This window comes from Lissotriton vulgaris, chromosome 9, assembly GCF_964263255.1.
Source record: "Lissotriton vulgaris chromosome 9, aLisVul1.2, whole genome shotgun sequence".
NCBI classification, from domain to species: domain Eukaryota; kingdom Metazoa; phylum Chordata; class Amphibia; order Caudata; family Salamandridae; genus Lissotriton; species Lissotriton vulgaris.
In genome coordinates, this window is record NC_141697.1 from 211,152,490 (window position 1) to 211,165,721 (window position 13,232).

A 13,232-nucleotide genomic window follows, 5' to 3' on the forward strand; every position below is an offset into this window, starting at 1 on the left:
CTGGGATGGCGATGGCGATGTCGGGAGCTGAAGAGGCGTTCATCCAGGTCTCCGTGAGGAAGGCAACGTCAGGGGCTGTGGTGTCGAGGAGGTTCCAGAGTTCGATGGCGTGTCTGTGGACGGAGCGGGTGTTGAGCAGGATGCACTTGAGGTGGGTGCTGCTGGAGTTCGACTTGGTGGGTGCTGGTGCGATGCAGGTGAACTTGCAGGCGTGGCAGCTGAAGGGTCCGTGGGTGCGTCGTGGTGTGGCGTGGTAGCACCCTGGGAGTCGACCGGCGTTGAGTGCGCTGAGGTTGGCGGTGGTGTACGTCAGGCGGGTCGGCCGGGGTCTTCGGGGGCCAGGGGTCCTGGCACTGGGCGCGGTCCAGGCGCGGATGGGCGCAGACGGGCCTCCCTTTGGCGCGCCTTCGGCGCACAATCGGCGCACCCGCTGCGCGTGACCGCTGCGCGTTCGCACGGTCGCCATATATGGTGTGGGGAGTGGGGAAACACGAGGGGATGAACAGGGTCGTCCTCATGGAAGAAGGCAGTGGTGTCTTCCTCCTCCTGCTAGGCATCTATGGTGCTTGGTCCTGCCTCCATACTCTCCTCCCTCGCTGGTGCAGTCCCTTGTAATGCAGATGTTTCACTGCCTGTTGTTGCCCCTAGGTATAAAGAAGCGTATGTAAACTGAGTGCTAATGTGTTACAGTCACTTCAATAAATGCATTGCACATTTCACTTTCATTACTCTCATTTGCTTTCAGTGCCTACCTGATTTATGTGCACTTACATATGGTCCTACATTAGCTGACTACATTTCCCATAATGCATTGCTCATGTATAGTGCTAGCAGTACTGGACTGGGGTTGGCCTGTACACAAAGGCTAAAGGGGAGCTGTTTGCTTGGGGGTGTCATGCTGCGCAAGCCTCTTACCTTTTGTAGTAGCTCTGGCTGAGCTGTCCACATCCCTATTCCCACAACACTGTCCGGCTCGATGGTTGACGCCACCAGTTCCTCCAGGTCAGTCAGGGGGGGCGCTGGGTTCCTGCCTCCACCGGTGACACCAGCCTGCTTGTGGATCTCTGCCATTTTTTTTTGGTGAGGCTCCTGATGTCGTAGAACCTTTTCTTCAGGTCCTCTATGCTCCTGGGGGTCACACCCACAGCATTCACCTTCTCTCCTATGGCAGTCCACAGTTTTCGTTTGGCTGACTCTGGTACAGTGAGGGACTGCCTGCCAAAGAGCTGTTTGTGGACCCTCACCACTTCGTCCACCAGTACCTGCAGCTCCATGCTGCTGAACTTTATTTCTCGTTTTCTTTCAGCCTTCTGGCTCTCAGTGCTGCTTGCCATTATCACAGTCTTTCAATTCAAACAAAACTCTCCCTGCTGCTCTGCCTCTCTTCTCAGCTCTGACTGTCTCTCCAGAACCTTCTAATGAGTTGCAGCTGCCTGGGTAGCCACTCCCTGGTAGGGTGGCGGAGGGTGGTGCCACCTGATTGGCTGTTTTCATTAGTTTCACTTTTACTTGCTTGCCGATTCGGGATTTACCGAATCGGTATTTACCGATTCGGTATTTACTGATTCGGTATTTCCAATGCATTCCTATGGGCCTTTTGGCCCATAGGGTTGTATGGCCATTACCGATTCGGTAATTACCGATTCGGTAAATACCGATTCGGTAACTACTGAAAGTCCGATACTGAATTTTTCCGATTCTGTATTTTTTCCCGAATTTTTTCCTACATCTTATTTACCGATTCTTGAATACCAAATCGTTAAAATTCGGTATTTAAGAATCGGTAAATGACTTTTACCTACATCTGGCCCTTAGTCTTCAAATAAAGTATTAGTAAACACCTTTTTCCGTCAATGGCCAAGAAAAAGAGAACAGATTCATCAGAAAAACTGATAATTATTGTAAAAGGGAAGTATGTGTTTTCAAAAGTGCTCCCACTAATTTTCTGAAACAGGCTTTTAGTGCTAACAAATGGGACCCATAATTTGCTCTATGAGCTGTCAGCAACTCATGGAAGAATGGCTAATACTTTTTTGTTAAAAGGTCCAGGAAGGAAAGATAAAGGCACAGATATTACGGGATACTGACTGCTCTTGGAGTATCTGGTAGGAGCACCATGAATGAGGGAGGACTGATGATCACCATCTGTGGCATTCCTCCAACTGAAGCATAAAAATATCTATCAGAATTGTATAACTTGCATTTCTATATTCTTCTCCTCTGACAAATGCAACTACGATATGTTTTTGTGAGTACATGTTCTCTGGTTCTCATATCAATTTTGGCTATTTCTTAAACTATAACATAACTAGCAGCCCGCCCCAGCGTTGCCTGGGGCAGAAAGGGGCTGGGGGCAGTACACCCGCTCCCGCCCTGACCCCCTCCCGCACCGACTCCCTCCCGCCCCAACTCACTCGCGTCCCCCTCCCGCCACGACTCACTCCCACCCCCCTCCTGCCCCAACTCACTCGCGCCCCCCTCCCGCCCGATTCACTCGCGCCCCCTCCCGCCCGACTCACTCGCGGTCCGACATTTTCATTTACTGCTGCCTCCTTCTTACCTCCCCCTGCATCACACAGTCTCACTTTCCCTTTCCTTACCTGTGCCCCCGCTCCTCACTGCACAGCCGCTCGTCACTGCACCGCCCTCCTCCTTCGTCATCACGCACGTCGCGTAGCGGCCAGCGCTAGGTCCCAGCCGGCGCTACTTTCAGGGGACTACTTTGTTTACAAACGTAATTTTTAATTTTTTTATTTTTTTTATTTATATAGCCTATGTCCATCTACACACCCTGACATTTTCATAGATGTATCGGGTGTGTAGATTGGCACTCTGGTTCCCGAGTTTACCTGGCCAAAAGGTGCAAGTTCTCTCTTTATAATAGTAGTATTGAAGAATCAAAGATAATGTGAGAAATATGCTTACTGTTTGAGGGAGGTGAAACCCTACTCAATGAGCAACCACAATTCTAATCAGGTTGAAACACAAGCAAACCCCAAATAAACCTGTGCTTAACCCTCCTCTAGCTTAGCACAAAGGCAGAGAGGCTTAACTTGGAGACAGTGTGTAAAGTATTTATGTAGCAAACAAACAGTAAATAAATTAAAAACAAACCACAAGACAAGAAAATATCCAATTAGTAGAACCAAAGATAAGTAATTTTAAAGATTTAGGTACAAATAATTAACAAGTTCAGGACGACTGTGATGGCGTGTGGGCCAAATACAGGGGCCAAGTTAGTCCCCCTAAGAAATGTACCTTAGATCCTGGGGAGACGAGAAGCGAGCAGAGCAGGAAAACAGCTTTGGAAAACAGTGAGACAAAAAGTACTGAGGAAGTAGGGCATGGGGCACTGTAACCTAATGGAGAAGTAAGCTGGCTGACTGGACTTGTCTCCGAGTCCAGGAACAGTCTGGCAGTCAGCTGAGGTGAGCAATGCGAGGCCTCCGGGCAGTTATGCGCTATATAAGTGGAATTTTTTCATTTCATTTCATTTCAGGTGGTGACTGGCAGCAAGAGAAGATGGCAAGACCTGCCCACTATGACCGCGCTTGCAGCCTTCATTAAATAGGTCCTGGGAAGGGTAGGGGGCTGGGGAGGCGGGAAGTGGGCAGAGCTGGAAAACGGCATCTCGAAACAGCGGGTGGGAGGGCCTGGGGCACTGTAACCTGATGAATAAGTTTGCTGGCTGAATGGGCTTGCTCCCTGGGGCAGGGGTAGTCTGGCAGTCAGCTGAATGGGAGCAAGGGGAGTAGGCAAGACCAGCTCACTAGGGCCATGATTGATCCTTCATTCAATAGGTCCTGGGAGGGGCACTAGGGAGGCAGGAAACGTGCAGAGCAGGAAAACTACGCAAAGAAAAGGTTGAGGTGGGAGGTAGCAAGTGTGCAGGTCCTGGGGCACTGTAAAATGAAGGAAATGTTGCTGGCTGGCTGGGCTTGCTCCCTAGGGCAGGAGTGGTCTGGCAGTCAGTTGAGGTGGCAACTGGCATCAAGGGGAGCTGGCAAGACCTACTCACAAAGGCTGCTCTGTGGCCTTCATTAAATAGGTCCTGTGCGGGGGAGAGGCACTGGGGAGGTGGGAAGCAGGCAGAGTGGCAAAACAGCATGCAGAAATGGTGAGGTGGGTGGTAGCAAGGGTGCAGGGCCTGGGGCAGTGTAACCTGATGGAGAAGTCTGCTGACTGGCAGGGCTAGCCTCATACAGCAGGAGCAGTATGGCAGTCAGCTGAGGTGGCAATTGGCAGCAATGGGAGCTGGAAAGACCTGCTCACTAGGGTCGCGCAACAGCATTCATTAAATAGGTACTGGGAGGGGACATGGGGGCTGGATAGGTGGGAAGTGGGCAGAGTAAAAAAATGGCACAGAGGAATGGCTAGGCGGGAGGTGGCGAGGGTGCAGGGCCTTAGGCACTGCATTCAATAACAAGAGGAGCTTAGAGGGAAAATTACGGGTATTAATGGGAAAAGCCCTCCACTCAATGAATACAATCCAAAAGAATTCCCAAAACCCGGGACTTATGTTAGTGATTATCTAACAGGCATGCGACTTTGATCCGCCTAGATTCTCAGGGAGTAGAATCTCGGCAAAACACCCGATATTAATTCTATATTGAGGTGTTTGTTGTCTCTAATGCCTTACTGTCCTAAGACAGACGATCTGGTCTGTCAATATTTACTGATTGTGAGGGGTTCAATATATTTTCAAAATATTTCCAACTCGGCGCAACCAAAAAAATGTGTCAGCCCTGCATCGAGCCATACACAGACCCACACATATACCAAAATAATAAATGAAAAAAATGTGTGGCGGAGAGGAAGGCACCTCATGGGCGAACACCCTCGGGGCAATCTGGTCAGATGTTTACCAGAGACTTGGCCCCTTTCTCATCATAGGCGGCCGTTCTTATTCCAGAAAATTGGTGAATAAGTGAGAAGAAAGTAAAGAGAAGGTGCATAGCAAGGAGATTTTGAGCGTGACTCCTTGAACAAACAAAACAGAGTGAAAGATAAAATCAACAGCCACACCACTCGAACTACTTTTATTTATGAAAAAGGTGTGAGAAGTTGAAATAAAAAGGCTGGTAGCTTAAACTTGCATACCACTACCTGTGACCGATATGTTTCACTGCCCAGAAACCTTTATGGCAGATTCATCAGGGTCAATACGCTGTTACTGCACCCACTTCCAACATATTTTAAACAGGAAGCTGCCGAGTTGAAAAAATAAAATGAAACTAAAATCACGACCAATTCATAGTCCAGAACACGTAAATGTTTATATTTTTCATAGCAAAAATTATTCAACATCAATTTATATTTAAATATGAGTTTACCCTTATTCAGCTATGCTCCCTCGTATCAGCTGAACAAAGGGTACTCCGCCAAGAAGTCGGTTGTCACATCAACCTGTAGGGTATTTGTATACAATTAGTATCATAGGTATACATTAGCCTGCTCTTAAAATTGCCCTTGCATGCGTGGGCTGCCACCCCATTTATGCAAATGCGTAAATCCAATGCACATGTACCCCAAAAGAGCATCAACCGAGAATAATGCAACAATCTCTATTTTGCCATATCAATACATATGGTCTGAGCTCATGGTGCCATTCATTGGTGTCTATGCTCAAGGAAAACCAGCTCAATGTTTTTTATAAAAAATATTTCATATGACTAAAGTCAAAACTGGAGCATTCGCATAACATACATATTTCCTCTGGCCCCATATTAGATAATCTGTGTAGGGCAACCTGAGTGCTGTTGCTAGTGAGGTCAATCTGAACCAGCTTATATAAATCAGGGACTGTGCATTCCTAGCGTGAATGTTAAAAGCTAGCAAAACACCCAACCAGCTTGCTATCGGCGTGTCAGTAATATCAACACAAACCGAGGCCGAGTTGTGTACGAAAAAGCACATCCCGGTTTTCGGTTATCTGTCCATTACATGAAACATATATGCAAACGTCGGGCTACTGGCGGCGCCCGGGAGTGTAAAGTAACTTGCAACACACCTAAATCAGCTTGTTAACGGCGTGTAGGTAATATAAACACAAACTAAGTTGTTTAACATAAGACAAATGCCGGTTTTGGGTTATCTGTGCATTACATCAAGCAGATATGTAACAAACGGGCTGCTGTCTGCGCCAGAGACCCGGAGCCCTCTCCTTACCGAACATAAACGTAACTGGGGCGTTGTATCATCCCAGGAACAACAGGCCGAGGCATACGTGCACTATTTAAACCTCTGCTGCCAGACAATCAAGCATCGCGCAACCAGAACACGTGATCGGAGTGGACCCCTAGTCACGTTATGATGCCTGAAAACCGAGCAAGGCTTCACTCTCCAAAACGGGCGCCATTATGAAATTAGTAAATAACCAGCGGGGGTGAAATCGGGTGGATAATTTTAAGGATTAAGAGTGGAATATCGATTCTCTGAGAATTCAATTGAGGATTTAAGAAGAATAGATTAAATAGCCTTCCTCACATATAGCAATCTCTTTACCCTCATATAATTGTTACTCCAATCTGCTTGCATGTTCAATGGAGTACAGGGAAATCAATAAACAATCTGGGCGCCATTATAGAGTGGTGAGGACTGGTAGGCACTGCAACCTGATGGAGAAGTTTGCAGCGTGGCTGAGCTTTCTACCTAGGGCAGGAGCAGTTTGGTGTCAGCTGGGGCAGTAACTATCTGCAAGGGGAGCTGGCAAGACCTTTTCATTAGGGGCACACTGCTGTCTTCATTAAATAGGTCCTTGTAGAGGTGCTGGGGAGGCAGGAGGCAGAAAGTGGACAGAGCAGGAAAATGGCACTGGGAAACTGCAAGGAGCAGGTAGCAAGGGTGTAGGACCTGGGGCGCTCAAATCTGATGGAGAAATCTGCTGGCTGGGCTTGCTCTCAAGGGCAGGAGCAGTCTGGCACTCAGCTGAGGCAGCAAATGGCAGCAAAGGGAGCAGGCAGGATCTGCTCACTAAGGCTGTGCAGTGGCATTCATTAAATAGGTCTTGGGAGGGGCGCTGGGTAGGCACAAAGCTTGTGGTCCAAACAGATGCTTCAGAGCGTGAGGATGGGGCAGTGTTGTCACAGCTAAATTATGAGGTTCAGGATCAACCAATTCCCTTTATCAGCAGGAGACCTCCCCAGAAAGCATTGCTGGTGTGCCAAAGATAGGGAAGTTCTTGCTTTGTTTGGTCACTGACAAAGCTGAAACCCTATCTGTTTGGGACTCTCAGATGGCTCATGTAGATGAGAGGGGAACCCCTAAACAGTTGAGTTTACTCAGTTCCATTGCTTCAGTTTTATGCATATCTTTAAATTCTTAAGGTGCGCAGGATTCTCAAAGGTCAATGTTCTTTCTTTGTACGTCACTTTAAAGAAACAAGGGTGAATGAGGACGTAGCGATCATTCATAGAACGAGGCATGGGTCTGAGGTTCAAAAACTCCTTTTGGCGATTAGCCGTGGCTTTTGAAACATCTTGACTGAAGAAAATGTTGCGACCTAACCAAAGCATTTGTTTATGTTGTTTGGCGGCAGCAAGAGGCTCCATTAGGTCACAATATAAAAGAAAATAGTCAATGATACCTAGAGGTTTGGTTGAGGATTGTGCAATGCGAGGGACAATCCTATGAGCTTGCTGGATATTGAGATCTGTCGACTTTAATAGACCAACAATCTGTGGATTCTGTAGTTTCAGGAAATAGATCGTATCATTATCTTTGGAACCCTCTGGAATACCGTAAATAAACAGATGTTGCATCTATTTCTGTTTTCCAAATCTTCTGTAACTTTCTTCAGCTGAGTTTCTTCTTTAGATAAGGCATTAACTGTATCAGCCACTGTGGAAGAGGTGTGGCGCTGCGGCCAGGGTGACTGACGCTGGACGCTAGGGATCACGGTTCGATCCCTGGGTCCGGTGGCAGGGGTCTGCCCAGCACCATGCGACTCTGGGCATTAGCTTTCTTAATCTTTGCAACGGCCCCCAGTGCCGAGATACCCCTTTGGGGGTGATTTGTGTGCTATACCAGTACTGGATTTGCATTTATTTACATCTTGTGCATCACTAATTCATTTCTCGACATCGGTTAACCTTAAGTCTAAGCCTGTCCATTTTTCATCTATTCTGTGGAGTGTCGCAGTGGTCTCTTCCATGAACGTACGGATATTCCGTAACTCTTCCATAATGTCTTCCAGTGTTAAAGGTAGTGGAGATTTAGACAGAGAGGCAGGGTCATTTTTTGCCCTTTTATTAACATTACTTGCAATTTCTTTACGGTTGGCATTGCTGGAACCAGAGGAGTCATGTGATTTATTTGAGCTAGCTGAATCCATTGTGAAGATATGCTTAAGGAGCAGAGACTTCGGAGTAACTTGTAAAGTGAAACAAAAGGCGGCTAAAAATAGTTCCTTCCAGAAGGTTGAGGCAAAAAACAACTACTGCCACTGTTAATGTGAAAAACTGGAACTATCAATAACACTCATAATTCTTTTTATATATCAGCACAATGATATCAAAAATGTGCGTCAAACAATATTGTGGTCAACAAAAACCATTACAAATCCTCCGTGATGCAATACGCTCAAAGGAGTCACATGTTGAAAAATATATTGCTGTGTGACTATAATTACAGCAAGGAAAGGGACGCGGAATTACTACATTTCAAAGAGAAGGGAGTGCGCAAGCTCGGCAAGTGTTAAAGTTTTGAAAAAAAGGAAAAAATATGAGAAGAAAAATCAGGAGCTCTTCCTCCAAAATGGTGACCCGGACGCGAAGCAACCCAGGAGTGTATTTGTCTTTGTATTTATTTATTAAGCGCTGCATTCATCCCGAGGGATATCAAGGCGCTGGTAGCGAGTATTCTGGTTCGGCTGCGGGAGTGGGACTTAATATTTGGGGAACTAGTGAGTTTTTAGTTTTTTCCAGAACAGCACGTAATTGGAAGTGAGCCGAAGGTCCAGAGTAGGAGAGTATATCTAGAAAGCTAGACCAAATTTAGGTCTAAAAACGTGCCTCTCCACTCCTGGGTGCCTCCCACATCCATTCCCGAGTCCAGCTATCAGTGTGTGCGCATTTAAGCGCCCCGTCACTTCCAAGGATCACCTGGTGCTGTGGAGATAATCACGGAGTGGCCATCTTGTTTTGCTGCCGCAGGCGTGTCTTAAATGGTTGTCTTAATGGTTTTAAAATGTCCCAGCAATGCATAAGATTGTCTCTACATTTTACCTTCTGTGTCTTTTTAATTTCAATAACAACCACATATTCGGGTAGTTGATGAGAAATTAAAGTTTCAGAAAGCATCATTAAACAGAGCATTGACGTCCCTAAATCATAGTTTCAATGGGTGAAAGAGACCGGAGAAGGAATATAAGAAGTTCATCAAACAGAAAAAAAACCCAAAAAAACAGGCACATCCCAAAGCCTGCGATGTAGTAAAATGAGGGACCAGAATAAGAATAGAAAATCTTTTTGAGAAATTGTTTCCCGGGATGTTCAGGTAGGTCAAATTGCCTTGAGCTGGGTATGGCTGCTAACAAATAAGTGAAGCATTATAATCAGCTTTTTTCACCCTGTGATGTCACAGCTGCCCCCTTTAGTGGTTTGCCATGTAGCAAAGTGAAAGAATTAGCTAAACTATTCCAGAAACAAAGAGTTAGCTAAACCAGCCCTTCACGTGGAAGTGGCAATTGTTAGCAAAACCACAGGAAGGCTGTCGTAATTTGACAATGGCCGAGTTAGCGCTTAGCTGTGCTACACGTTTTCCCGGTTAACTTGGCTATACTCGGAAACGCCATTTTGTGTGTTACGGCGGCCATCTTAGATCATAAGTGGCCAGCGTGCCCTTTAGTCCGTTGTCCGTGCCACTGACCACTCGAGTTTGCCCAGCAACAGGCTATTTTTAGTACTGGTCAAGCCTGTACATGCGCAGTCCCCACTGACCAGTCACCCCTCAGGAATGTGCCGCCAAACTGACCAGCGGAGTTGTAACCCCTCCAATGAGTTGGCTGTGTTCCAAAAATGACCATATATGTACATAACGCTCTGTAACTTTGTACCGCCTATCTTTTTATTACCTGTAAATGATATAAAAGAACGGGTCACACCGATGTTCGGTGTGATACTTCTTGCATTACCGAAGGGTGCTGTAGGAATGTACCACCACCCCATGGGGTCTTAATAAACTTGTTCTTTGAATTTTTCAGTTTCCGTGCCAACAGTTCTTGAATGTAAGTGGGTTATCTTCGGAGCATGTAGGCCTTGGGAACCCGATACTACAAGGCTACAGACTCAGACATGGTCACCCTTCAGTATTAGTAGATACTATAAGTATCTGGGCCCTGCTACTAATATTAATCTTTAATTCCATTCAATGAATTGATATTGTTCCAACATCCAGCGATAATTCATGAATACATCCCTTTAAAACTAAGGCCTACAGTCTGATGTCTCAAACTACTAGCCAAATTCCTTGATTGGGGGGGGGGCTGGCATTAGTGATTAGCTGGCATTAGTGATGAAATGAAGTCGTTAAATGGGGTACAGTGTTGGTACCCTACTCCTACATTTGTACATTGTACATGCTGAGCTCAGAGAACTGTCACTTTCAGTACAAAGACAAAGACGTGGTTGCTGAGTTTTGGCTGCTGGAGAGTTAAATTGATTTACATATGAGCATCCTGCATGCTTTTAGTTAGTATTAACTACTCACCAATGTTTGTGGACTGGGTCAGGGGAATGATGATTTTATAATGTTATATACCTGGCGCTGTCGCAATTTTCCATTTTTTGGATACTCTTGTTCGGCATTTCTGATATTTATAGAAAAAATATACAAATTATATGAACATTGTTTATGTTGTCTAGACAGTAATAGGTGTGCTTTATATGTATTTTTGTTTTTTTGCTCCACACCATTATTAATGTAACATGTAGCACTTATGACAATGTTGAGGCAGTGTAGTCATGGGTTGTGGCTGATCGGAGTTTTGTTTGTGATTATTATCAAAGTAAACTTTAAAAAAAATACCTTTCTATATGTGATTTATGGATTTTAAATTCACCTTTGATTGTATGAATTGGTATTTGCTTTGCCTAGATCCATAGCAGCAGGGGATACCTGAATGAATTGTGATAGCAGCAAATGTTACAAATGGCAGTATATGCAAGTGCCCAGAAGAATTCAAGATAACTAGAGTACAAAAAAGCTGTGTGATGTCCCACTATTTGGATTATTCAGTGATGATAATAACTGTGATGTTTGATAATACAATTCTGCATATGTTCTGTACTAAAATGACTTGTCTAAATGCCTCTAATAGTACTGGCTCTGCTGTATTTTGTGAGTGCTCATTATTGAGAAAGGATGAGGGGGAAAATTATGCTGTTGTCTTCGTTAAGTGTTGTCTGTTCAATCGTAACGTGTCTCCCTTCTAGGTACGTTTGGGAGGGCTTCAGAGGATCCCTATCACGTTTCCCTGCTCCAAACAATAAGTTGATAGACCTGCACCGAATGGGTGGGGGTAAGGGAAATGTACTGAGAAACTTCCCTGAAGGTCAGGACCATTGATTTTTTCTATCTTCTAAAAAAAACTCAGACTTCTGGAGTTTAGTTTTGGGAAACAAAAATGGTTTACTGAGCAGCTGAAAATGGCACACACTCTGGAAACTCTCGAGTCCTCAGTGCATCTGACTCTGTATAATAATAATTCTCGGATTTGTAGAGCATGGCTAATCACTTCTGAAGGCATCCAGGCACTGTCCATAGGCATGCGGAGATCAAGCGATTTGCCCAGAATCACACGATGTTGAGCTGGTGCAAAGACTCGAATCAGGATTCATGGTTCCACAGTTAGCAGATCTGGCCTTTACTCCACATTCTCTCCATCTTCATCATCAATTTTTATAATAATATTGATAAATGAAATAACAGCATTTATATCAATACAGCTGAAACTAATAATATTGATGTATTTTTGGAACCATATTTGTCAAGTAGATGTGTCACACTTGCACCACACAACAGGGTGCAAGTGCAACACAACTACTAAGTGTGACTTATCAAGACACGTTGGGCCACCTTGCGTGTCCCTGAGTGGCTGGATTATTCTTGAGTAACATAACGCAGAGCAAGTAGCTGTGTCTTGTTACTCTGCCCCGGAGAGGCGCTCCTTGGGTGGTGTGTGGGTGTTCCCAGCCAACACCTATGGATTTGGACTCATTCCCAGATAAAACCTGTGAATGTGCCAAAACTCCTACACCTCCTCAGGTGAGGCGTAACGAGGGGAAATATGTTTATCACTCTAGTTTTCTTTTCTTTCGTTGTGTGCTGCATTCTGCTGCACACATAGAAAGAGTAATATTCCTCACTGGATTGTTTTTGTGCAGGAAGGTCTTCCAATGCAGGCAACCTTGCACCATGGTGCAAGAGTGCACCATGTAAATGTTAAAAATGCACATTCCTGTCCTCTCCCAGTCATGAGCGCAGCAAGATGGCTTGCTGCCGTGCATTACAGTTTGATAAATATGGCCTGGCCCCTGAGTGCATCAGTTTGTGACGCACAGCTGCGCTTTCTAAGTACTGTAAACACCGAAGGTTACTATCACCCCATGTATAGTGATCATTACATCCTAGTATGATAGCATTTTAATTGCCATCCTTAAATATCTGAAACCTCTCACTTACAGATTCAGTGGTCCAACATTTATACTTGTAACTTTACAAGGCAAATAAGTAAAATATTGTGTTACAAATATCTACTTAGAAAACATGAAATGCGGTGTCTTGGATCCTATTAGATTTGAATAGTAAACATTGTGTCAAACAGAGGCAGGTCACTAAGAAAGGAGGGTTATTCTCCTGCCTGGGGCCATATGGAGTTATTAAGCATGCACTGTATATGATTTCTAAATGCACTTCATCAAACCAGAGCATTAATAATGAGGGGGGCTCGCCTGGTGTGCATATCTTACTTGGTAAGTCCGATAGTCACAGTGATCTTCTGGGAAAAAGGACAAGAGATTTATCGTTCTGCAAAATATAATAGGCAGAGGGATTAGAGCCGGCTCTGTAAAACGTACAGCTGTAATCCACAATCACAAACTAATTGCCAAGAGGCAATTCACTTTGCCGTGCACGCTGTATAAATGATCCTGCTCGCCCATTCATAATGAAAGGCTTAATGGCGAGGTTAGTAATCCTGATCTTAATTTCACGTCCACATGGAAAAGAAGGGG